Source organism: Sparus aurata, chromosome 13 (assembly GCF_900880675.1).
Source record: "Sparus aurata chromosome 13, fSpaAur1.1, whole genome shotgun sequence".
NCBI lineage: Eukaryota > Metazoa > Chordata > Actinopteri > Spariformes > Sparidae > Sparus > Sparus aurata.
This window is the reverse complement of record NC_044199.1, coordinates 31649345-31676028: the sequence shown is the minus strand read 5'-3', so window position 1 is coordinate 31676028 and position 26684 is coordinate 31649345. Positions and strand designations below refer to the sequence as shown.

The following is a 26684-nucleotide window of genomic DNA, read 5'->3' as shown; positions in this document are numbered from 1 at the left end:
TCCCTCGGAGGAGACGAGAGAGGTCTGCGGGACTCGCTACATTAATTCACAAGTGGAGGAGGAGAAAGTGGGAGTGTGTAAACAACTAATGGACTTTTTCACAGTCTGTCGGGAGTCACGGAGCGAGAGGAGGAAGAGCAGAAAGAGGGAGGAAGGAGGTCAAAACTTCTTTTCTTCTCTTTGCCAACATTTCCGAGAAAGTTCCGGAGGTCTGAGAAGTTTGTTTAAAAGGTTAAAATCGCTCTGGAATCATTTCGTTGCGGGAAATATACGACATGCAGTCCGTACAGCAGCAACACGAGAGTCGGAACATTCAGGTGTTGTTCACATTCTGCCGGCGGTTTGATCAGGGTCACCAAACACAACCGCTCCCGCCTCGAACTGATTGATCGTTACACGTGTTGGTGTGCGTACGTAAACTTCATCCCAACAGCTGCAGCAGCTGTTCCGAACAGACCGAGCAGCAGGTTCCCCCTCAATCAGCTCCGTCGCCTGCTGTAGATCTACTCGGATGTTTTACAACATCTGTGATTTATGAAGGTGTGTGTGCGGGACGTCTGGAGGATGCAGACCTGCCCAGCCGCTCACACTCTGATGGTCTGAAAAAGACAAGAAACTGTTGGGATTCAGGTGGAAACCAGCAACCAGGTCACCATTCAGATGTTATCAGTCTGCAAACCACAGATACGCGTCTTCAAATGTGTTACATGTGAAGTTAAGGTTTCCACTAAATGTCATATATCATTGCTCATATTACATGTTCATCTTCGTCATCTTCAGCTGGTGACCGCAGCTCAGATTCCAGCAGTGACTCGGCGACAGAAAACCTGATATTACTGACAGGAAGTTTGGTCTTCTGCAGCTTGTCTGTTTGAAGTGAACAAAAACACGTATTTTGAGCTGAATCATGATGTTTTTCTGACTCTAACCAAGTGGGTTTTGTGCCCCAAACCTAACCAGAGCATGAGCACAGTGTACGTGTGTGTACTTTGGTGACTGGGTTGAAACAAGGCGGTGAGTTTTCCCTTTTGGGGATCGTGTCTTCAGTTTTCATGAAACTTGATTTTCCTGGCCTAGGCGATAATATCCACTGTATTTTTGCTTGTGTGGATGATGTCGTACACCCACATCCTCCTCGCTGTGACGTGCTGATGTCAAATAAAGCACAAACAGACAGTAAACCACAGAGGATCAGGGTCGGTCACACAGCGATGGTCACCCTGCAGAGTTTTTACTCTCAACGCACAAAAACGTCACCGCAAGGCTCCTGAACGCACCGCCAGAATTTGACGTTGAACTTTTGAATTTGCTGGATACAGAATGTCAGCAGCCGCCTGCAGACACCGCTCGGGTCCTGTCGGCTGATTTTGTGTGTACAGTTGTTTGATATTGTTTTAAAAAGCTGCTAGAAATATGTGAGGAACACAGACGTCTTTGCAGTAGAGATGCAAAAAGTGTTATTTGCATTACAGATCTGTGTGTGTGTAAAAACTGTAACTTTAATGTAAAATACTGCTTTGAATAACTCCCCACCACTGTGGCTGTTTGCTGAATTATTTCCCTGCTCTCTGATTTATTCATGTATTTATTCATCTGCGCGCCGTTAAACCCTCGTCCCAAAGTCACGCGGGGAGGAAGGCCTCCGGTCTGAGGATCCGCCATGTTGACTGTAGGAACGAGGATTAGAGCAGAGCTCAGGGTCCGACCTCCGGCTCCGCTAACAAACACTCTGTGTGTGTGTGTGTGTGTGTCTCTCTGCTGTGTTTAAAGGTTACACAAGACTGCGTTTCCTCTTCCCAAGCAAGAGCCGCGCAGGCGTCACAGGAGGAAGAATCCAACAATACTCCCAGCGGATGGGAGTTTCTGTATATGTGTGTGTGTGTGTGTGTGTGTGTGTGTGAGGGAGTTAACTACAGTACATGGAGGACGAGATGTGTTGTGTTTACTCTTGTAGCCTCGCTGCATATTCGCTGCTGCTTGCGTGTGTGCTCTGGGGTGTGTACGTGTTTGAGTTGATGTTGTGTGTTGCTGTGTGTGTGTGTGTGTGTGTGTGTCTAATCTGAATCCAGCCTCGGAGGCTTCGGCCTGGTATTTCCGATGCAGCGGGACAGGAAGTGGACTTCGCTCTTGGACCACGTCCCTCCCTCTGAACGCGGCAGCACACGGGCTCTGTACACACCGATCACTTCATCTGTGTTTGTGTGACAGAACGACGCGGGCCGGAGATGTCAGCCTTAAATCAACGTTTAATAACAGGCAACAATATTTCATAATCATTCATTCCTGAGTTCCTCTATGAGCCAAAATGACACACGTCCTCTAGTTCCAGCTTCTCAGAAGAAAAGATTTATTTCTTTTCTTCTTAGATAAACTCAAATTTCATTTTACAGCCCTGCTGTTATAAAATACGTGAACCTTTAACCTGAAACCTTTTCTGTTTTATATCTAACAACTAAATATCGTCGACCAACTTGAACACCTCAACGTGGGCTCTGAGGAACAGACTCAACAAAAATTTATAAAATGACATTGTTGTTAGTGGCAGTGCTCCTCAGAACATTTACACCAGGATCCAGGAAATTCATTGTTATAGGACATGCATCTGCCGTCCTGGCTACACCCAGTTTGACTCGTCACGGCCGGAGTTTTGCATGAAGGTGTGTTTTAAACTAGTATCTATTGACACACTTATCTCAATATCAGCAGCACTATCGAAGAATCACCGCTAAAAAAGAGGCTCCGCTAATTCAGTTACAAACATGTATCATTCTTCACAATAAAAGCCCCCGTTATTTAGGGGCCGTCCACATGGATGAAAACAATCTTTTTCTCCTCCGTCTTCCTCTGCATCGTTTCAAGAATATTTGCGTCCACACGGATCCACTGAAAACGACCGAAAACGCTGTAGTTCATATTCCAGCCTATAGGTGGCGCTTGACATTCACCAAAAACGGAGAAGAAGAGACGGAGCATGCGCATAAAGCTTGCACGCTGTACTCAACTACAAGGCGAGTAAGTTGCAAGAAAGGCTCAATATCTTCTGCGGCACGAACGCGAGCATGTAGTCCGCCATTGTTGTTGTTGTTGTTATGAGACGTCGCGGGGTTCAGAGGTCGAGGGGTGGGGCGATGGCGTCATCGTTTCGGAAAGTATGCGGATTCACTGTCCACACGAAAACGGGAGGGCTGCGTTTTCGGATTTTTCCACCCTGAGACCCGTTTTCAAAAAAGTGCGTTTTCAGGATCTGTGTGGACGGTCGGCCAAAACGATGCAATACATGTGCGTTTTCGCAAAAGAGCGTTCTCGTCTGGACGGCTCCTAAGTCATTTAATAGCTTTTATTATGAAGCAACACTACAGGAAATGTGTCTTCAGCAGCAGTAACTCCTGAATCAGCTGAAAGTGAACACATGAAACAGCAAAACACAGCAGATGTTTGACAGAACGAACAGGACGAGAGAAACTGAAGAGATTCAGTTAGAAGCTGCAAAAGTTCTGAGAGCTGAACGTCTTTCTCAGGTTTCCTGCACAAACATGAGTTCAGTGTCGATTTGAGGGAGAGACGGGTGTTTGTTACGGGTCGGTTGCAGTCGTGAGACGTCACCGTGGCCCGCGTGGAGGCGGGGCGGTCGTGGCTTGGCTCTACTCTGAGGTAGGTCCGACTCGGTCCACGACGAAAAGTGGAAAGTGCTGGTGGAAAAACGGCATCTGCTTTGAAAAGAAGCTTCGTTGTCAGAAGCTGCAACAGCGACGCCTTCTAACATTTCAACCTTGTGGATCTGTGTTTCTGGAGACGTGAAAGGTCGAGGTTATTCGGGTCGGCACTGACAAACACCCCATCTGTTGTGCTGGATTGAGGACCAGTGAAGAGGAGACACAGTGGGTTTGGATTGAGTTTACGGCTTCTTTAGCGATCCCACTTGAGTCTGTTGATGCTAAAGACAGTCAGCGGCAGCTCTCATTAGAACGAGGTCTTGAAAACAGCACCGAGTGTTTGTTTTTCTTGTTTCTGGCTCTTCCAGGGAAGCAGGCGGGGCGTAATTATATAAATCTTCTCTGAGTCATGATTTCTGCGGCTGCCATCGTGACACACATCTGTGCTACAGCTCTGAATCTGAGCGATGGCGTTTCCTGCCCATAAACACGCACGTATGACTTAATTTACACATCACAGCAAATCCCTTCTGTCTCTCTGTGTAATTCACCGAGCAGCGTGAATGTCACACCCGTCATCTTACAAAAGAACACAACAACTCGCAGCTTCCTCGCAGGATTAAACGTCTTCATTAAATCCAAGAATCTAAGTGGTTTTTTTTTGTTTTTTTTTACGTGGAAGTAAACAATCACCGCCGCGGCTGCTGTCAGGCTTTTGTGCAGGAGCCGATCCGGACTCGATCAGCCTCCCGCGGTCACAATCAATTAATTGGGAATCTGATTAGAGCTGCTCTTTATTAGCACTTAGGAATGATCTGAGAGTGTGAAGTAATGGGCCGTCCACACACAGTTCATTTGGAAAGTGTCTTTATGATGAGCACGACTCCCTAAAAAGCGACGGTCGGATACTCTGGCAGCTGAACCAGCAGACTGTTTGGGCCCAGTGTGGTTCTGTCATCTTCTGTATTCTGTTTGTTTTTAGCACAACGATCGTTATCTGGATCCGGAGGAGTCTGTGGGTTTTTATTGTCCCTCCAGTTTTATTTCAGCTGTTTGTTTGCGCTGATATCTTTCAAGGAAATATGACGAGACGCTGCGTGTCGTCCCGTGATGTGAAACTCGACGCGCTGCTTGTTTAAACTCACGATTGCCTGAGAGAGCGGAGGATAAACTCCCTTCATCTCTCCGCAGCTGTGACATAAAACAGCGAGGAGGCCTCGAGTTCGGAAAGACAGTTTTGTGTACAGGGTGAAATTGGCTCAACAGCTGCGTTTACATCGACCCCAATAATCCACTCATAACCAGAATAAACACACAGTCAACAGAGACTGATCCGATCCGACCTGATCTGAATGAATTTCCAGAGAGATTGAGAGGACAGAGCCGAGTTATTATCTCCACAGTTTGTTTGATGCGTTGAACGCTGCGCTGTGTGTTTGTTAGCTTCTCAGCAGCTGTCAGCTCGTCTTCTTTGTTGCTGCTCCGCTTCGTTAACGTCGTCACAAACGTGCGGCCTGCTTATTGTTCGTCTTGCAAAGGTAATTATCCAGTCCATTGATAAAAGAAACTCAAACCTTTGATATTCTGATCAGTAGGAAAATATTAACCATGCAAATGCTTATTGCGATTGTTTATTTCAGGTTGTAATAAATATATTGCTTCCAGTTGCCACATAAACATGGCGGGAGCAAAACAAAACCAATCAACGGCTGATGGAATTTATTTGTTGAAGGTCTTAAAGGTGTTAAAGACACAACGATGGTTGAAATGATCGAACCCAGTTGTTCAAACAACTGTTTGGAAACGTGAATGAACCCAGAATCCAGCGAACCGTTGACCAAATCAAGAACCGCCACAGAAGTTTGAAGGCAGCCTACTAACATGACAAAACTGGTTCTGACCCAGATGGACTCATGGATTATCTAATGGGAGAGCGACGATTGGTGAACATGACTTGCTACGTTGTGGATGCGGGGCTTTTTCCTCTCAACAGGAAAATTCACTCTAGATAGTTAATGCTAACAGTAGCTAACGTTAGCTCAACACACATGAATGTGAATGCTTGTCAACACACATCTTTATCGGATTACTTTTTTTCAGCATCCATACAAACAGATAAAGGGGCGCTGTGTAGTTTTGGAGAAGAACTTTAAACTCAGAATTGTTTTATTTGCAATATCAATAAACTTTTTTACATAAGTGAGTAAACAAGCTGAGGAAAATAAGATCCGCAGAATGGCAGGGTCCGCCATATGTAAACAAAGTAAAACAGTATGTTGTGCTTTAAACGCAGTTTGTTCATTCAGTTTATTTAGAAATAATAATAATAAAAAAATCTTTCTCTTTTGATTAAAATGTCTTCTCCAAAACTACATAGTGCACCTTTAATTTGAAGAATGATTTCAATACGATTTAAGTATAACTGGATGTAAATGCAGCTTTTGAAATGTAAAAAAAAAAAAGGAAAAGAGACGTTTCAAGGTAGACACGATGCACCTGACAGAAGCAGGGGAAGAAGAGCGAAGACATTTTCTCACCGGTGTCGGGAAACTTTATAATGGATTCAAGGATAAGGCCAGGCCAGTTAATTCATGTGGTTTTAAAAGGAGATACAAACTACTTTCAAAGTTAAAAGGAGAGGTTATGTTCTCCCCTCCATTAGCTGATCTGTCGCTGCCGTCACAGCGTCTTGTCTCTTTGTTTCTCGATATCATCAGTGAGTAAAGGTGCCTCTCTCACCTCCGCACCGCCGACATCACTCCATCTTTATTCTTTTTGTGTGAATAGAAAGCATTTTCAGAAAGACCCCGTGATGCACTTTGTTTCAATGCTCCACAGAGTGATGTTTTTGATATCGACTCTCAATAGGATGACTCCTGTATTGTGAAAAAGGTCTTCGGCGCGCAGCTTTCATCCACGCTCATGAAAGAAACCAGCTGCCGAGGAAAGTCTAGTTAAAAAGAGCTGTTTGTCTCCGCGGCAGATGGGTTCAACTCTGGTGTCAAACATCTGGATGTGCTGGCGTTGTGTTCAGCAGGTAGCAGGACAGGAGATGAGGGGTGACCTCGGTGTGTTGCTTCTACTTCTCTGCTCGCGTCTCGGTTTTGTTCAGCGGTTCAGATAGTAGGTGGATAGATAGTGGATAGGCACATAAAAACAAGATTATCGTGAAAAATAGCTACGAGATGAGCTGCTCCTGACTGCTACCACACCTTTCACGTCGACTGGAAATGATGTTGGTGAGATGAATCACTTACTAAAGCCTGTTGAAGGCAAACAAAATAATCCCGTCAATCCTTATCAGAGAAATGTCTGCACGGGTCGCCGTAAATAGACCCGCAAAGGAGGATAAAGTCCGATTACCACTTTTTTTCTAATCAGTGATGTCATTTTACCCACACGTGTACTTCAGTGTTTCCCACACATTCATTTGTTCGTGGTCGTCCGCCACAATATCAACATTTGCCGCCACAAGTTGATTTTCTGTTTTTGGAGCTGTGCATCCCGCTCTTACTCAAGACAGATCACCAGTCAGTGAATCGCATGATGTTATATACACAGTGGATGGGACTGTGCTTTTTAGTCCCCTGATAAAAACCAACGAAGAAGAGAAGTATTGGCTTGATCAAAACCTCCCCCTGCCTGGATGGCTGGCCTCATTGTCGAGATCAATCCCCCGGGAAGTGCTGACATTGTGAAACAAACTGTGGACGATTGTTTTTGAGCATCACAATCCGAGAGAAACGACTCGTTCTACTGTGAGAATTTGAGCCATTCGGTCCAATGATGCCTGGAAAGTCAAGAAGAGCAGCGCGATTAAATTATTTTATCCCCGTTCAAAGGGGGATGTTAGCCGGCTCTCTACGGGCCGCACAACAGTCGATCTTTTTTGGTTTCAAAGCACCACTGATCAGCTTTTTAAAGAACAGACAGGGCTCCACCTCCGACGCTGTGTCCAGATTTAATGTGAGGTCCTTGGGTAGTTCTCTGCAGACTAACAGCACACAACCGTTAACAGAGGCCATTACTGTAGTTCACACCAAGTTAGACTTTTCAAACTGTTGAGAAAAAATAAGCCAAAATCCCCAAAAGACTCAAAAGTTTGAAGCACCAACTGGTTCACTTAACTGATAGATGAGAGCCGTTTGTTACAAAAATGCCCATTCAGCTCCAGTGTTGTTAATATAACAAGCAGAAATGGCTGTTTGGGGATTTACTTGATGGATTGCTTTCCTCTTGCCATCTTGTTATCTTCTTCTGGGGTTCATCCTTATTTCCATGCTAAAACCCAAACATTACCATACTGTCAGCCACGGTTTTTTTTCTGTTTTTGATGAATAGCCGTGTTGGGGAGGAGTGTGTTTGGACCGGGCAGATGCGAACGGCTGCACCTGTTTGTGCGGGGAAACTGGGACGGAAAGCACTCTGCATGCTCAGGACATTCATTATTCAAATGCATTGTTATTTTTTGAGATAATATGTATTTATTGTTTATAGGAAATAAGGGTAATGGGACGTAAGAGAGACAGATGAGGGACAATCATAACAAAGAAGAATAATCATGAAGAAACACTATTAAAAAACATATTTAAATGTGTGAAACAGAGGAAATAAGCCTGTGATATGAATACATAAGATAGAAACTGAACGGGCAGAAATTAAATATTTTGCACGTCCCTGCAGCATCTCATGCACAGCTCGCCTGGCGCCGTTGTCCCGCCGAGTCACTGGGACGCCCCGCAGCTGACCCGACCAACTGTAGTGGTTGACACTCACTATAAATAAATCGCTCTCTGTTGTTTTGTTCTGGGCAGTGGATGGAAACCCGGGGACACTGCCAAGGGTCAGCAGAGCCCCTGGCACCATGTTCACAGATAATATTACCAGGCTTTCAGCGCGAGCATTGTTTCCAAAATTCCTCCAAACGCCAAGCGCGACAGTTGGGGCTGTATTTGTGCGGTGTTTGACATCCTCCTCTGACAGAAGTCCAAGAGTGGACGGTCCGAGGGAAAGAGGCTGAACCTGGAGCCGCTCCACGAGCAAGACAAGTTCAGGAATATCCAAAATAATCGATATTCTTCAGTCAAATTTCATTCTGTTTTGCAGAATCTGTTTAAAAGTTTGTTGTTTATAAAGATTTTTTCTTTTGCTGTTTGTTACCAGTATGTTTACACTAGGGCTGTCACTTTTTCAAAAAATCAAGTTCGAACGAATTTGAAATGACATGCAATTTACTCGAATGTATTCAAATACAACACCACACAATATTACGCTACAGTTCCATCATGAGATCCTGAAACGATACCAATGGGCCGCATATGATTGCATATAAATCGTGCTTTCTTGTCGGTGATGGCATTTCTACGAGCTGTTGGCAAAGGGCCTGCTGAAGCTGAGTGTGCCGAGTAGCAGGCAGTCGGACGAGGCCGTAAACTCACCTGCTAACGTTAGCTTACGAGGTTGTAAGCTAGGCGACGCCGCAGATTTGTTGTCGTTGTAGAGTAAGACAGCTTTGTACAAAATACTTCCATACACTGCTTCTCAGATGCTTTGGTGTCGTGATTGTCCGCTCGGGACGGCTTTGCTCGCTAGTGTCCTCCATTTTCGTAGCAAACAACATAATATTAGTAGCTGAATTGATAGGTCAAGGGTCAATAGGGCGTGCAACAGGTCAAGCTGATAGTGAAGTTTTAGAGCGCCATCTGTTGGATCACAAGGTGAAGTACTTCAAACGGTCTGTTGCGCTCATTTGTTGTGAACATTTTGAATTCGAATAGGTCGTTACATTCGAATAAGAGCTTTCACCCCCACTTTCGAACGAATATTCGAATAAAAAGTGACAGCCGTAGTTTATACAAACCACGGATATGATAAATTAGTCTGATGGAACTCAGGACGTCTCATTAAACCTGGTATTAGAAGCCAAAACATCATCTTTTCTGAACCCCAAACGAAAAAGTTTCATAGTGTCCTTTGGTTGCAGAAACGTACAATGCAAACATTTATTCTTGCGAATGAGTTTATGTGGGTGAGGTTACGATGATGTCATGAAAAATAATGCTGGGGTGGATTGCAGGAAAAATATTGATTGGATTATGGGAATTGTAGGATCCATATTAGTTATACAGTAAAAGCACAAACTGCTGCTGCCTTGTCAGGTCAGAGGGTGCAGTGACATTGTGACAGGAATCTTTACCGATACGTATCCACACTGAAGGATGTATGATCTGCTTATTTAACACGAGATACTAAAAATAGAGTCACCTCTCGAGTGTATTGCTGTTCTATAAATAAACTAGAGGTTTGTTGTTCAGTTCAGGGTCGTGAATTGAAACCTGTGTCCGGCGTCTGAGGTCACCCCAGGTCGCCGTCAGAGCGTGTTCCCATCAGGAAATCCTCCTCCAACAACACCTTCACTGCCCGGACCCCTTCCACGCCTTCGACTGGAACACCACGTCCGACAACAAACACAACCTTTGAAGCCGCTTGCCGTCACATCGCGGCCGACTTTGACGTGCCGGGTTCTGGTTTCATCTGCGGTATGTGGCGCTGTAGCGAGTGTCCGAGGTCACATTGAAGTGATAAAACCTCAACTGTACGCCAGCGGGACGCCTCTGAACTGAGCAGGTTGTAATGAGACGATAATGGTCCCGTATAAAGAGCAGCGTCAGTAAAACAAAAACAAAGCTCTGAAAAATTCAAGAGTTGTGGAAAGGAGACAAAATGGAGGAAATACTGCCATCGTTTCCTCAAGATGCCTCCCATCAGCCTCCAGCAGGGGAGGTGAGAGGGATATGATGCTTTAAGCAGAAACTACATTTAGTTGTTCAAACAACTGCCGTCCATCCTTTTATTCTTACAGTGAAAAACATGCAGGATGTTAAAATTCAGTCTAAGTGTGTGTGTGTGTGTGTGTGTGTCCTTTCTCTCAAACATCATTGGCTTCTTAATGAGGCTTCTCGTGTCCTCACTCCTCTCTGGTTGAGAACATTTAGTGCTGCATTGTAGTCAAACAGTAGCCCTGGCACACACGCACACACACACACACACACACACACACACACACACACAGGGATTACAAAAGATAAAAGGATTACTTTCATTATATGCCTAACCTTCACTCAAGCAGAGAAAGACAATTAACGACAGATCTCCGCGTGGGCGGAGGACGGAGATCGAAGGCGGGCTGTTGTAAAGGACAACAGGCGACTTTCCACTCAGAGTCTGTTGTCTCACTTTTTGACTCGAGTTTGATGAGAGACTTTTGACCGTCTTTGTCTCTTTCTGTGCTTTCAGTCGTCGGCCTCGCTGAACCACAATACAGCGTTTTTGTTCCCAAACATTTCAAAAATCCGCTCATGTAAAATAACTGGTATTTGTTACAGGACAAGTCATTATCTGTAGTAATAATAATTTTATCCTCGGCCTCATGTTGATGGAAAGTCGGGGGAAGTTTCTTGGTCCACAAAACATTTCTGGAGCTTCACAGCAGAACAGTGTTGCAGCAGAGGACTAAATAAAAATAAAATGTCTCCATACATCTCATCTGTACTCAGCAAAGTCTCCAGAAGCCCCCGAGATCCCAAATTCATTAGAAAAGACGTTACTTGCCTCTTTTTTAAGCTGAACTCTTCACTGTAGCTGCTAAACTCAAAGCATCAGGGCTTCCAGAGACTTCGATAACAAGCGATGAGCTTTGTGGAGCAGTGCTGTTCTGCTGTGAAGCGCCAAATGTTTTGTGGATTTCAAAACTTCCCATCCTTCAAGGTTGTAGAAAGTCCTCTTTGCAAAGATCTGTTATTTTGAATGAAGGGTTTTTAAAAGAGTTTGTACGTGGAGAACAAAAGCTGTGTAGTGGTTCAACCAGACTGACTGACGATGTCTGAAAGGCCAGAAAGAGACAAAGACGGTCAAGAGTACGAAAAAGGGTGTAAATAATATATTTTCACATCAATTTGGGAGCTGGACGAGCTGTGAGGAGACATTAATGTTCATGAGGGCTGAACTGTTGGCAGAACCTATTGGAATTGCTCAGATTATTATTGTTTTTCTTTAGTTTGTTCAAATAATTTGGATTTTTAAGAGGCTATATGTGCATGAAAACACTTTTTTTTTTTATCTTAAAACCCGACTGCTTTGGAAACTTCAACCAACCTTTCCCTGGAATGAGGGTGAACAGATAATGCTTTTATTTTTTTAATTTTAGGGGAATTTCTCCTTTAAAAACCCTTAGAAAAATATAGTTCTGACTGTACTGAATCAGAGTTTCCAAACTTTTGAGCAGTGGTGAACATCAAGGTACAAGAATGTGGAAAACACTTACTGACATTCAGCTGGTTACTGTAGTTATTTACTGTGTTTCCACAGAAAGGAAAACCCCGCCATCATAACATGATCCGAGCCAACATGGCTGACCTCTTATTTCCTCACTGTGTGTCTGATGGACTTCTGAGCACAGTGTGTGTACTGCAGGTTGTGTATTTGATTGTGCGGGTGTGATTCAGTGTTAACGTGTCATCAGACGAACACTCACTTCTTAGGAAGTCGTTATCCGAAAAAGAAAATTACCGTCAAATTGAAGGTAGAAGCCCGTCTGGACGTCTCATTTCCATTTATGGAAGCAGGATGTTTCCTTTGAAAACGTGATGACCGGATAACATCAAACACGATAATATCTCAAAATACACAGAGGCACAACACCAACACCAGACCACCTGCCACAGCCGGCAGAGACTGTTTGAGGGGCTCGTTTTTCAGTTCATGTCGGGGCATCAATGACGAAAATGGCTAGAAGGGCAGTCGGACAAGTTCCCCTGTGTTGAGGCATGAAAACATGAACCATGGAGGTGTAAAGGGGCGTTCAGACCAAACGCGATGGACGCGAATACAATCGCTTGAGACGCTTGTATCGCGCCACTTGATCATTTTGGAGTATTCAAGTCATTCGCACTTGTCGCTCAGGGGGAAAAAAAAGACGACGCGCTTGCCCGCTCATTTTTGAACGGGTATTTCTCAACCCGCTCTCTTTCCACGTCCATCATGGCTGATATCACCACCGCTGCTGCACTGTACCTGCTGTACAAGTCCCAGAAACGCCGGAAAACCACCCGCCGTCGTGTCTGGGTTCATGAAGTCCTCCGGAGACACACGGAGCTGGGGGAATTTCACTGTCTCTTCCAGGAGCTCCGTCTGGATGACGACCGGTTCCAGCGGTACCTCAGGCTGACCGGAGCCCAGTTCCAGGACCTGTTAGCTCGGGTCGGTGCCCACACACAGCTACAATTAGCTTCTCCTCCATGTTGGTCTGAGTGTAAACAACCGTACGTGAGGGAAGTGACATCGTCGGCTTGAACTCGCCGCTGATTGGATGTCGCTTCAGACGCTCCAGACGCTTCATTTGTGCCGCTGCCGCCTGAATCGCGTGTCATCGCGCCATTTACATTGATTTTCAATGTAGAGTTGCTGCTCAATTCGCGTCTATCGCGTTTGGTCTGAACGCCCCTTAAGGAACAAAAATCCTGGTGAACAAAGGTTTAGAAAATTGACAGAATCTACGTTGACATTTATGTTTCCTGCATACCACGGATATTTTCAAATTTCTGTTCTGTATGTGTCATAAAACACCCACAATATGAGTCACACCATGTTCACGGATGTGGTGGGGATGGTAGTGATGTAACAGCTCAGCATGACGGCTGTCAAGCGAGACCGATGTTCAAGGTGGCATTCAAACATTCGTACCAAGAAGAAACCTCTCCATGCTGTTAACGAGTTGCCTGAAATTTTCAGGTTGAGTTTGTGGCAATAAAACGGTTGTTTTTGACGAGATGTTGGGACAATTTCCTACCTCATTTGTGGCATAACGCAGTCCTGTCACATCCTAAAACTGAATATGAACCTAAAGGAAAGTGAAGCTACAGCAGAAAGAAACGTAAAGTTTCAACACATCCTTGGTTTCCAGAAACATACGCTCGCCAGCATTCATTCTGGCAGCTGGGTTGGATGAATATACATTTTGGCACTCAGAGAAACTACCGAGGTTTTTAAGTCAGCACCATTTTTGCACAGCATTCATTGACCAGACGAGATAAATAAAACAAAATGTTCTGCCTTCTCTGCAGAGCTCGACAAATAAATCCTGCCTCAAAAAAACTTCCCCTTCCTGAAGCACAACTCTGCTGTTTTTCATACTCATCCAGTGAAAAGAGGTCAACAATAATAGAGGACAATTTACTGGTGGTTGCATAAAATTCTCCTGTGGCTCTGAGGGGAGTTTAGTCTGACAGTGACTGAAGCGACTTGAGAGAATAGAAATTTATAACAGAAGTTGTCGAGTCATGGCGGTGTTTTTAAAGTTTGGCTTATTGTCGGTCATCCATCGAAACACTGGGAGCTTTAATATGTCATTCATTCTTTTCGATTCTATCTAGCAAGTTCTCCATCGTTATGAAAGTGCACTTATTAATCACTAAAGCACACCTTTAAGAAACACCTGTAAACAAGCTGATGTTAAACGTCCATTAACTACTCAACTGATGCTCTAACAAGTCCATAAAGACACCGACTGTGGTGAATAAGTTGTTGATTCACTCTTCTGGTTGCTCTTATTTGGTCACCACCAAAGCCTTAGAAAAATCAGCTACTAATTAGTCGCTTTTTAGCTACTTAATGACGTACGTTGTTCATCAGCTAGTCTATATCTTTACCTGGATAAAGTGTTGATGAGCGCTTTAGTGGCGCGTCCACATCGAACAGACAGAATTCATTAGAGAAGTCTCGTACCAAGAGTGTGTCGAGTGCTGAGGTGAGTAGGAGGCTCAAATGAATGCAAACATACATTAATGACTGTTTCTTCTTTTCTTTTACTCCTCTACTCTTATAGGTTCATAAAATAAAGTACATTTCCTCTCCAACTCCAGTCGACACAGCACATAAAACACCCCACAACCTTCGCAGATCGCTGCTGCAGTCAGGTTGATAAACAGGAGTGAAGATGAATTAATCCCAAAAGTTTAAAAGTAATCTCTGAGCTCTCCTCCCGTTGTTGAGCGAGTCTGATGTGACTCCAGGTGTTTATTCCACCAGATGGTTTGGCTCCACACCTGAATCTGTCCTCCAGAGCTTTCATATAATTCAGTCTTGCTAAAATATACAAATAACCCAAATTTAGACGTATCTTCACACCGACTTTGAACAATGTTGATTTAGCTTTCTGTGACAACACACCATGAGACAGGGAAAGCAAAAGGTAAATGTTGCATAAAACCAAAACAAATAGCTAAAAAAAGCTCAAATTGTCCGTACTGAACATTTGTATTAACACATTTCAGTACACGTGGATCAGAAGTGCACTCAGAACAATAAAGAGATTGAAGTGCTGTGTTGGTCTTTGTGTTACAGTGTGTACATCTAGATAAAACAGGACACTTTCCCGTCACGTTTCCCAGCCTGCATTCTTGCGCCTCTGTGACAACACCAGCACCCAAACCTCGGAGTCTTTGTCATCGCAGCGTGACCGCAGGAAGTCTCCGCCCTGCACGCCGCAGTCCAAAGACGACAGCCCTTCGGAGACACGCCGTTCCGATCGCTCCGTCCTGTTCGCCTGCTCAGGAAATCCCTGCGTGATTAAGCGATCCTTCCTGAGCGGCTGCGTGATTGCCTGTCTGTCTGCCCATTACCCCGTCTGACTGTTTGTCTCTGCAGCAATGCGACTGTCTGCTCGGCTGTCCGGACATCCGATCACCTGTCCGTCCGTCCACCTCCTGCTTGTTGACTTCATTAATTCAACCTCATTCTGCCTTGCTTTTAAAGGAGCAATAAGTACGATTTTTTACTGCCCTGCAGCACAAAATCCCCGTCTGCAGAGGGTTGATAGTGTTGGCAAATCAATACCAGAGACTAAACAAGTACTTTTTCACTCGCTGAGATTTCTGGCTGTTAAAACTCACTCTGTATCGGGAGAAACACAGCCTGTCTAGACACTAAATTACTTAATACCTCTTTAACTTTAGAAAAGCCTTTGGTAGCACCGTCATCTTCAAGGGAAGCTGTAAAGTAGTTTTCTTCACGCTGTTAACTCGTTTGTGTATAAGGATGTTTTATAATTATTGACTACTTGAAGATAAGGCTTCAAAAACAAATCTAGATCTTCATTATGAGATTTAATATTTCCCTTAATTTAACATATTTGTCTCAACACCTTAATTCTCCAGTCTACAGCTCTGCCTCAGACATTTATTTCTCAGCTGACAGTGGATTAAACTTTCGTTGATAATGAACCGACAAGCGTGGCGGAGAATGATCAGAAAACAGTATCTCAGCAGTTTGTGAATTAGAAACAAAATCAAATCTACAGAAATCGTACACATTGTGCATTCCCTCACCTTGTGCATCCAATAGATTAAGTAAACGTATGGAAATATCTTTTCCTAACCTTAACCAAAGTGCATTTCATTGCCTGAACCTACAACAACACGTGACAGTCCTTCGCCTTTCATAAACCCGTAATCCATCCCGACCACCTCCCTGAAATGAAGCTGCTACCAGAGACGTTCCAGAGGAGACAAACCACTCAAGATATAGAACAGAAAAGTCTGTGACACTAGAGATGGTGGTCATATGACACATACAAGGTGATTTAAAACCTTATTTTGGGGCAAAGTTTTCTGTTATTTGACCTGTTTTATCCCTCATATTAATTTTACTTCTGAAGACTCATAGTGACTTTTTTGTGTTTTCACATTTTCTGTTCTGCCTTCTTTTATCTTCCTTGACGACTGTTCAGTGTTTATCTTGCAATATTGACTTTCCTGCTTTTGCGTGTTCGTCTCAGCACTTTGTAAACTCCGACTTTAAAGGTGCTACATAAATAAAAGTTTATTATCATTATTATATAATGACCAGTGACCATTAGAAGTTAAGTTAACTATTCTCGATTGGGGCCTGATCTTGTTAGCCCGAAGTAACTGGGAATGTTACCAAGATGGCTGCCGAGTGGCAAAACTTGCCTGGAAGGACTTTGCTGATTGTTTACATGTCACAGTATCCTTGTTTGTGTCCTTCCACACATCCACCTGTGTGACGCGATTATGACCGTTGAATACTGTCGTACAATTCTGAAAATTGTAGGTTTCAGAACCCCCGATCCAGATATTGGAAAGGTGTGGGCAGGAAGCTCCAAGCAGCATCCGTGTGTTACAAACAAACACATTTGTAACCTGTAAAAGTTTTAGTTATAAAACTCCACACAGCTGTTATATTATATTAATTGACTGGATTTAGCCTCTCTGTGGTAAAACAGTTCATCCAAACAAGGTAAAAAAAACTTTGGCTTTCTTTTTTTATTCATCCAATATTTGACTTACTGAATTAAAATCCATGAGAGTTAAGATTGTTTGGCTCCTTGAGGTGTTCAGCCAGAAGTGATTATAAGAAATCTAATAACAAAAGATTAATTCTTGCTGCACACATTAAATATGGATGATCCAACAAATTCAATGTGGAAATTTCCAGGTTGTAGAAGAAGGGCGTCTTGCTGCTCTTGTGATTGAGGCGACATCATTATATTTCTGGACCGGTGCCTCCTTCCTTTGTTTCTTTCCTCTCAGAATCTCACTCACTTTGTTTCCGAAAACTTAATTTCACTCCACATTCGACTCCCAACTTCCAGTTATACGCTGGCGGGTCCGACGTGTCCGGCGCCGTCCCCTCCTGGGGACCATAAACCTTTGATGGGAACAATGACTGATAACTGGGGAACAAGGAGAAATTAGGCCGCTTCATTATTGGTGATTCATAATCCACTTGTGAGGTGTTAATGGGAAGCCATATTTAAGCTGCCAGTGTTTAATATACACTATCTGCAGTTGCACTAAATCTGCTGCAGTTTTTTGTGTTGGGGGAGGGTGTTAATGGAAGGAGTGGAGGGGCAGGTCAGACTTGGCTGTCCGCCCAGGACCAGACTTTGCTTTTGGGTTTTCTTTGCACTTTGTGGTGACCTGGATATACAGCTTGTGGATAACTCTTTCACTCTCAATCTCTCGTTTCATCTCTCTCCGTTAGCTTCTCCTTGAGTTTAATTTGACTGTTTTTCAATCCTTCTCCTTCACTCAGGATCACTGCCTGAGTCGTCTGTCTCTTTCTGTTCTTCAGTTTCTCTTTCTGCGCGTCGCTCTTTAAATGTTTTTCTTACCCCACCGAACTCCTGTGAGAGGAAAGCTTCCATGTCTACAAAGTGTTCCACATCAAGTTGATGATAGATGTTTATTACCTGACATTCATGTAGGGAGGTGGATGGGCGATAATGGTGGAGCTACAGGAGACGAGGCTGCCAAGCCAGTGGCTGCAGTTCTAGTCTCCCTTTCAACACTTGTAGGTTTGAAACCACTTTATGATTTTAGCGAGGGACCTTCCAGTCGTGTTTGTGGTGGCAAAAACAGGTATTGTTAGCTGGAACATGATGTTTTCTGAACTCTAACCAAGTGTTTTTTTTAGCCTAAACCAGCACAGCGTTGTGACGAGAAAAAGTAAATACTGAACTCAAAGAGACGTAAAGCTACGACAGAGAGAAACATACATTTTGATCTGATCTGTAGTTTTGCAGAAATGAACTTTGCCAACATTTGTTCTGACAGTTGCGTAGCTCTCCGTCCCATCGCTCAGATTGTTCAACACTCATATTTAAAACCAACCGACCAATCAACCATCTTTAAATTCATACCACCATTCCACAACAAAAGTGATCTCACAACACTTTCAAACTGGAGCAGGTCTTGACCATCCTCCTCAATTAATGTATTTACAAAGACCCAACATTCACCAACGAGCACTCGGTGACAGTACTGAGAAAAAAACTGCCTTTCAACAGGTAGAAACCTCGAGCAGAACTCAGAGCGTGTCTGCTGCTCTATATAGTCTCTATAAATATATCTGCACATCAATGCAATCTGTAGCAAAAGATACGATGTTGATATCAAAGGTGTTCTGGCTTCTGTTTGTAGATGAACTGACCAGTCACATGTGAGTAGGGTTGCTGAGGCTGATAACAATTGATTTTGACTTTGCTATTCTGAAATGAACTTCATTCATACGCAGATACGATATCTGTCCACTCTCAACTTCATTCTTGTATCTCAAGTTTCCAATCGGACTGTAAGACTGGACCAGCGCACAGAAGAGGAAATATTGGCCCAGATGATCTTTTTCCGTACATCTGCAAGTCTTAAAACATTAGTCGTTGCCCCCAGCGGCCAAATCGTTGTCAGATTATAGCAGACAGGTGTTGAGATTGACATAGAGTGTCTGGTGGGGATGGAACTCAACGATTAACACCACGATAAGATCTAACTTAATTTATGCAGAAGAGAAAAGAAAATGTTGCTGGAAAAACAGTGGATTACAATAAATTATTAAAGTCCACAAAACACTGAAATGCTTTTTTTTAAACCTCTGGTGTTTGTACGGATTAAACAATCGACATGTAAAGGTGCTTGGAGGTAGATTTTGGTTACCTGTTCCTTCCTGTTTTCTGTCCTACAGCTATTATTTAACCAAATGCTGGCTGTAGTTTTGTATTCAGTGGACAGACATCAGAGTGACTTAACGCTCGGCATGAAGCGAATAAGCATCATTATGTCAGGTAAATAAAAAACATGTTTAAACGTCGTGTTTTAATGAGCCAACCAACACACAGCGGAGTCGCTCTCGGTGTAGTCAAAATCTTTCCAGAGGACCTTTCAGACCTTCCAGTGTTGATACCAACACATTTCTGCCGCATTATCCTTTTATCACCAGGTTCAGTTTGTTTTTTCACACAGATTGTTGTTGCAATGCAATGTCTAATCAAAGTTACTCACTCACACACACTGTTCCGTGACGCGTCTCTTTGTGCTGCAGTCGATCGCTATGAATCACGGCGAACATAATGAGGCGCAGTGAGACTGATAGACCCGGCAGAAAGCAGGCACCAACTCAGAGGAACAGTAAACATACATTCATTTTTATCTTAATTGCCACGGTGAGTAAGCACCTGAGCTCTGGGGCTGTAATCCCTCTGACATTTGCCTTTAATGCCAGACTTCATAACATGGACACTCACACACTACTAATGGATCAATGCAGTTTGTACTTATCAGACTTTTTTTTTTAAAAAAGTCCAAAACTCTTGACTCTGACGTGATAATACCCGGAAAAATAAAAACATTGTTCGATGGTGGAATATTATTTGATTTACAATCGTGTTTCTGTACAAAGGACGAGACTTTCTTCTGAACTTTGAGTTTCCCCAGTCATGGAAATGTCAGATGGTGATGATGGAGAAACAATTTTCTATAGCGGAGAGAACGCGACATGATGTGAACATGAACGTCTTGTAAATCGAGAATCAAATTATATTTAGAGACCTGCAAAAAATGTCAGCCTCCCCTTCTGGCTGAGGTTCACTCAAAGGACTAGAGATCGATATGAGGTCCATACTCCACCCTTCGCACAACGAGGGGCCGTTTGTCCAAACACTTTGTATACAGTTCACATCCTGTCATCACCGGAGACCAAAGCCACGAGCCCGATTCTTGCAACAACCCGCCGCCTCGTATCGGGAAAGGTTGGGAAAGAAGGCTTTGGCGAAAAGGTCAGGCCACCTTTTTGTTATTGAAAATCATTGGCTGCTAAAGATCATGACATTAAAAGTATGAGCAGAGAGGCCGTAAGAGAGCGGCGGCCGGGAAGAGCTGATGAGGCCGTGGTGGCAAAGACGGAGGGATGGAGGGATGAGAGAGAAGGGCAGGTGAGTGACAGTAAGAAGAGACAGAATAATACAATCAGTGATGGACAAAGTATTCAGAGCTTTACTCATGAGTCGATGGGTCACTTCATGTGGAAGCTGTTGACAAAATTGCTGATTTTTCATTAGAGATATTAATATGAAATATGACAAACACTAGACGCCAATAAAATGAGGTGTGTCTCATTCAACCAGTATAAGAAGACATTTCTTCATTGATTTTCACTCAATTGATCACATTACCTGAAAGCTATTAAAAAGCAAGGTGATATACGTGGAAGCGATTGACAAAAAAAGCTGATTTTTCTTGAATAATATTCATTTGAAATATGACGAGTAACGACTAAATAAATAAAAAAATGAAGTGTATCTCATTTAACCAGAATAGGAAAATAATTGGGAATTAATTTAGAGTCAGTGGGTCACGACTGAAATCAATACAAAGCGATTTCCCCTTCAACCAGTATAGGAACAGAATTGCAGCATTGATTTTGACTCAATTGATCACATGACCTGGTAGCTATTGAAACAAAAGGTGAATATACATGGAAGCTACTGACAGAAATACAGATTCTTTATTGAAAACACAAATTTAAAATATGACGAGTAATGACTAAAATCAAATAGAATGAGGTGCGTCTTATTCAACCACCTCAAGAAGACATATTGGCATTGATTTTGACTCAATTGATCACATGATGTAGACGCTATTGAAAAAAATGCCACTTCTTCATTTAAAATAATAAGAGGTGAGTCTCATTCAAGACATGTCGGCATTGATTTTCACTCAATTGATCACATGACCTGGAAGGTACTGAAAAGCCGACAGTTATTTTAGATTCAAGTGTTTCTGTAAAATCAATGAATTACACATTAACAATCAGAATAAACAAGTTCTCAGTCCACGTAGTTGGAGGATTAATGGTCGTCTGACAAATCAATGCAAACACCAAGTCATTTCCAGAGGTGGTTTGTTGTTGTAGCAGACAAATGATCACATATAGTGCTGCTGTACAGTGAAGGAGTACAAAACGTCGGGGCTGCCGATTTATGGGGAACAAAATAATAAAAAAGCTGAAACAGCAGCTTCTTTTTTTGGGGGGGGGGGGGGGGGCTGGACTTTTCATTTAGCTCTGAGTAAAAAGTTGAACTTGTACAACAACCACAGCGTCTGTTTTACTGCGGTGTTTACTGTCCTACTTCTTGTGATGAAAAGCAGGTTTGTGAAAGCACAAACTGTTGAGAAACATTCCTCCATAAAATCAATTGTCATCCCGCAGTGAAAATGAGGCCAACGTGCTAAAGGCTGGAGAATTAGACATACTGTATGTATGTAGGCTAACGCTGCGCTAACAGAGACTCAGTGGAACCAAATGATTAGAGCAGCAGACAAACCCTGCAGAGCAACGAGCGAGGAAGCCTTCCTCCTAGATCTGTGCTGCTGTGTGTGTGTGTGTGTGTGTGTGTGTTTAAGTGGGTTGCTCTCAGCACAAACCAGATAAAAGCTGCTCGGATGTGGACCTAGTTTTGAGCGTGTATTTTCCTTATACTGTCCTGTAGATGCACATACAGAATAGAATGAATATATCCACCAACAGATTAATTTGGTGGAAGTGGGTCACTGAATACAGTCAGAAGTTCAGCTAGAAAGCAGGAAAATCCCTCCGCAGAGTTAATCATCTAACCATCAATCTAAAGTTCTACTGTCTTATTTCATTATTAATATTATAATGCCATATTTTTTATATTGTTGCAGTTTTACGGAAGTGAAGTCGCAGGAACTTTTTAGTAGTAATCTTTGAGGGAAATCAGAATTTCAGAAAGGAAATGTGTCGTATTAGCTTCATGTTAGCTCTGACAGCTAATTCAGATCATCAGTAATATACTACGTTAATAGTAGATGTGCACCGCCCCTGTTACTATTAGATCCACAACAACATGTCTGACAGTGCTGACACGGTTCACACACACCCTTAAGTCTCAAGTTTTCAAGACATTTGGATTTCAAAAGACAGACAGGAAAACTGGACACAAGTCTGCGGTCTCATTTATAAAACTGCAGAGAATCCACACTAAATGTTGGCGTGTATACAAATGTGGAAATGTGTGTGGATCCGCCCTCACAGCACCCACATTCAAACATAAATGGTTGATGCAAAGTGTCTCATGAGTGTCGATGCACAGGAATGGGCCGCTGATCGAGTGAATCATCATCACAACGGGAGAAAGATGAAGAAAATACATATTTCTGGCTCAGAGAACGAGGTGTTCCTTGGCAACACAAACACACATACAGTACATATACTGCAATATATCGTGATACTTCCACCTGGTTTTCGATACTCTGGCACAGTCAAGGCAGCGTCAAAAGATTCAGTGAATGAATACAGAATTCCTGCACTTTACCTTTTTAGAGGTATTTTGTGTTCTTCAGTTAGAAAGATATTGTGATGCATCATTAGACGTCTTGCAATGTATCGATTATCGGTGAATCGCTGTATCGTGATATTATCATTATCGGGGCAAATGTATCGGGGATCGCATCGTATCGTATTATAATCGTATCATATCGTATCGTGTCGTAATCGTATCGTATCATACTCGTATCGTATTGTAATCGTATCGTATTGTAATTGTATCGTATCATACTCGTATCATATCGTATCGTATCATATCGTATCGTATTATAATCGTATCATATCGTATCGTATTGTAATCGTATCGTATCATACTCGTATCATATCGTATTGTAATCGTATCATATCGTATTATAATCGTATCATATCGTATCGTATTGTAATCGTATCGTATCATACTCGTATCATATCGTATTGTATTGTAATTGTATCGTATCATATCGTATCGTATTGTAATCGTATCGTATCATACTCGTATCATATCGTATCGTATTGTAATCGTATCGTATCATATCGTATCGTATTATACTCGTATCATATCGTATCGTATTGTAATCGTATCGTATCATATCGTATCGTATTATAATCGTATCATATCGTATCGTATTGTAATCGTATCATATCATACTCGTATCATATCGTATCGTATTGTAATCGTATCGTATCATATCGTATCGTATTATAATCGTATCATATCGTATCGTAATCGTATCGTATCATATCGTATCGTCTCGTATCGTGAGTTACTGCTGTGACTCCCACCACTAATATATATACATACTACAGATGAAGAGTGACAGGAGGTGTGGTGAGATGACAGAGTGTTGTTCGACCACGTCCTCATTAACTACAGGTCAACATAACGACGATGTCTTTGCTTTAAAAACGTTGCCTTCGGTCTCTCGTCTGCTCTGTGAAAGCTTTTAGCAGGCGGCGTTCTGATGGTTGCACAGACGCATCAGAAGCAGCTAATTATGCTTTCTGGGTGAACGTAGGATCACAGTGGTGTATAATTACCGTAAACAATTCTGAGCTTAATTACAGTCAACGTCCGCGGGTGTCTGTCTCTGTTTTAGGGAGCTTGTTAGGGGACATTTCATAGTTTTTGCATACACACGTATATTCTGTGAGCGAGACATATATTGTGTATCTGAGAAAGGAAACTCTCAGTCTGGAGGTTTTTCAAAGCGAAGAAATGCTTTGATTTATGCTCCAAAAGGCAGATTGGGTTAAGCAGTGATGGAAATGAGGCCTTTAAGGTAAAAAAAACAAACAAACAACTCAAGTAACGACTCCTTCACCATTCATGTGTCACTCAGCGGCAGGTTTTTTCAGGACTTCATGCAGCTGCTGTGTGATATTTGCTGGACTCCTTCTAATTCACTAAAGTCTGTGATGTTGCAGAAACAGAGTGTGCAGCCTGAAGCAGGTGGAAATAACTGGCAGCACAACGTCAGCAGTTGGTAGAAAACGCTGACCAACACAAAGCGCTCCATCAACCGAACATTAAAGAATCAATACTGTGAAAAACAAAACTCAAGTGTATGAAGAGATGGAAGATGGAGAGAGAGAGGGAACTCCACCTCCCTCCTCTGTGGTGCAGGTAAAACTAATCATACTTGTGTAGATGGAGCTAATAGCCCTTCACCATTCATCAACGCTACACCTGAACACATCAAACTATCGCTGAATGAGAAACACAAATCTGACTATCAAAGAAAAACATTAGATTCAAACTGGTGAGTCATAATTATGAGCGAAAAAGACTAAATTGATGTTGTACTTGTGACTTTATCTCATAATTTGATCTTTAAGTCTCATGACTGAGACACAATTTTGACTTTTTCTCCTATAATAGTGAATTTATGTCATGATTATGATCATTATGAGATTAAAAACCAAAAGTGATCTCATACTTTTGACTTGTTTATCTCATAACTACGACTTTTTATCATAATTTTGACTTTTTAACTGATAATCGATTCTTTTTACCTCATAACTAAAGTCTTGACAACGTTTGATCTCATAATTATGATAGCTTTGACATAAAAAGCCAGACTTGATCTCTTACTTTTGACTCTTAACTTATAATTGTGACTTTTTACAGTATAATTTTATATTTCTTTGAACTCTTAATGACTTTTTATCTCAAAATTTAAACTTTTTAACTCATAGTTTTGACTTAACTTGATGATTTTGATATTTTATGTAATACTTGAGACTTTTTATAATAATTTAAACAATTTAACTCATATTTTTGACTATTAAATATTTTTACCTGATAGTTGTGACTTTTTATCTCATAATTTCACATTTTATCTAGAAATTTTGACTTCTATTTATTTTATAATCGTGACTTTCCACAGGAATATGATTTACAAAATAAAGGTTAAGTTTTCATACGTTTTTGGGGGGGTAAACTGGCATAAATGGGCTTCCGTAGCTGTCAGATGGAGGATGGGGGACTCCACCTTCACCTCCTCTGTGGTGGAAGCTCACAGCTCATCATCTAACAAAGCTTCATCAAAGCAACTATAATTAATATCTTTCTAAATAACGTATTCAAACGACGATGTTAACTCTGTCCACACTGACAGGATCTCCCTCAATATAAATTCTCCATCATCCGTCTGTAAATGTATAATTCAGATTGTTTCCTTTGTAGAAACTCAACCAATTATTTCAGATTAATGAGCTGTGTGATTATCACCTGAAGTAAATTAATGCATCAGCCTGGAGTCACATGAAGAAGTATCTGTATTTGTGTGTCAGTCTCTCCTCTTCCTCCCTGATCGACTCTAACGCGACACCTGGTGGCAGGAGGCCGCCACTGCAGCAACACATTGCTCTGAAGCATGTGTGTTTGAGCATGTGTTATGTGATCATGCGTCTGTACTGGAGGTCTGTGGTGGGAGCTGTCAGTCTGCTGCTGTTAACAGGGAGAGGAGAGAGGTGGACACACTCTTGTGAATTTTATTTTAAAAATACAAAGTGTCTGACATGTTTTCTGTAGGATCTCCTGAGGCAAAATGTATAATTTGTTTGCCTAATTTTGAGAGATTTGCTCTCTTTTAGCCAGACATACAACATTCTGGGAGATAAATAATGTCTTAAAACGTACAGCAGAGGTCAAATGTACCTTGAAACTGACTGTGCACAGCCTCGGTTCAATCTATATGTTCCAGAAGCCACTGAAAGTATATAAAGCCATCCGTCAATTCAGCTGAAATTCAGACGATTCAGCCGTTATTTTGTCCCCTCGAGACCTTCAATTTGTGTCCCTGTGAGCCCAGTGAGCACCCGTTCCACACAAATAGGTCAACTCAGTTTGAGCGCTGCAGCAGGATTATAGTGACAATTGACTACAGAGGTTTTCCTTAAAAAAAGGATATAAAACGAGAGCAGTTTCCACACTGCGAAATGACTGCTGCGTTTTTTTTTTTCTTCCTCTAAAAGCCTGAGACAACGAGATGACTGACACCTGCTCTGTCCTCCCTCTGAAACACAGCGAGAGCTCAGTAATGGACAGGAGAGGTCTGCTGTGTTGGAGGAGTGATGTGAGAGCGACAAAACGACAGAAAATTAAAGAGTCTGACTGAAGAAAGACGGGAGAGGATCAAATTAAGGCGGACGCCGAGTGTCCGTCAAACCAAAGTTTATCACGTTGAATGTGCGAGGTTTTCAAATGAGCAGAAAAAGCAGGACACTGATGAATTAATAAGTCACACTTTAATTTGTGAGGTGTTTTACTGCGCTTATTTTTGTGCAAATAGCTATATTGCTGATTTGACCACACGATATGTAATTTCTGCTTCAAGGTCTCCATGAATACAA

At 42.4% G+C, this 26684-nt stretch overlaps 1 protein-coding gene across 1 annotated transcript in view; it reads right to left on the bottom strand.

The window, feature by feature from the left end:
- The window catches only part of LOC115594764 (rho GTPase-activating protein 7-like), a 117726-nt gene that overhangs the window by 46480 nt on the left and 44562 nt on the right, over nucleotides 1-26684 (bottom strand). The window lies entirely within an intron of this gene.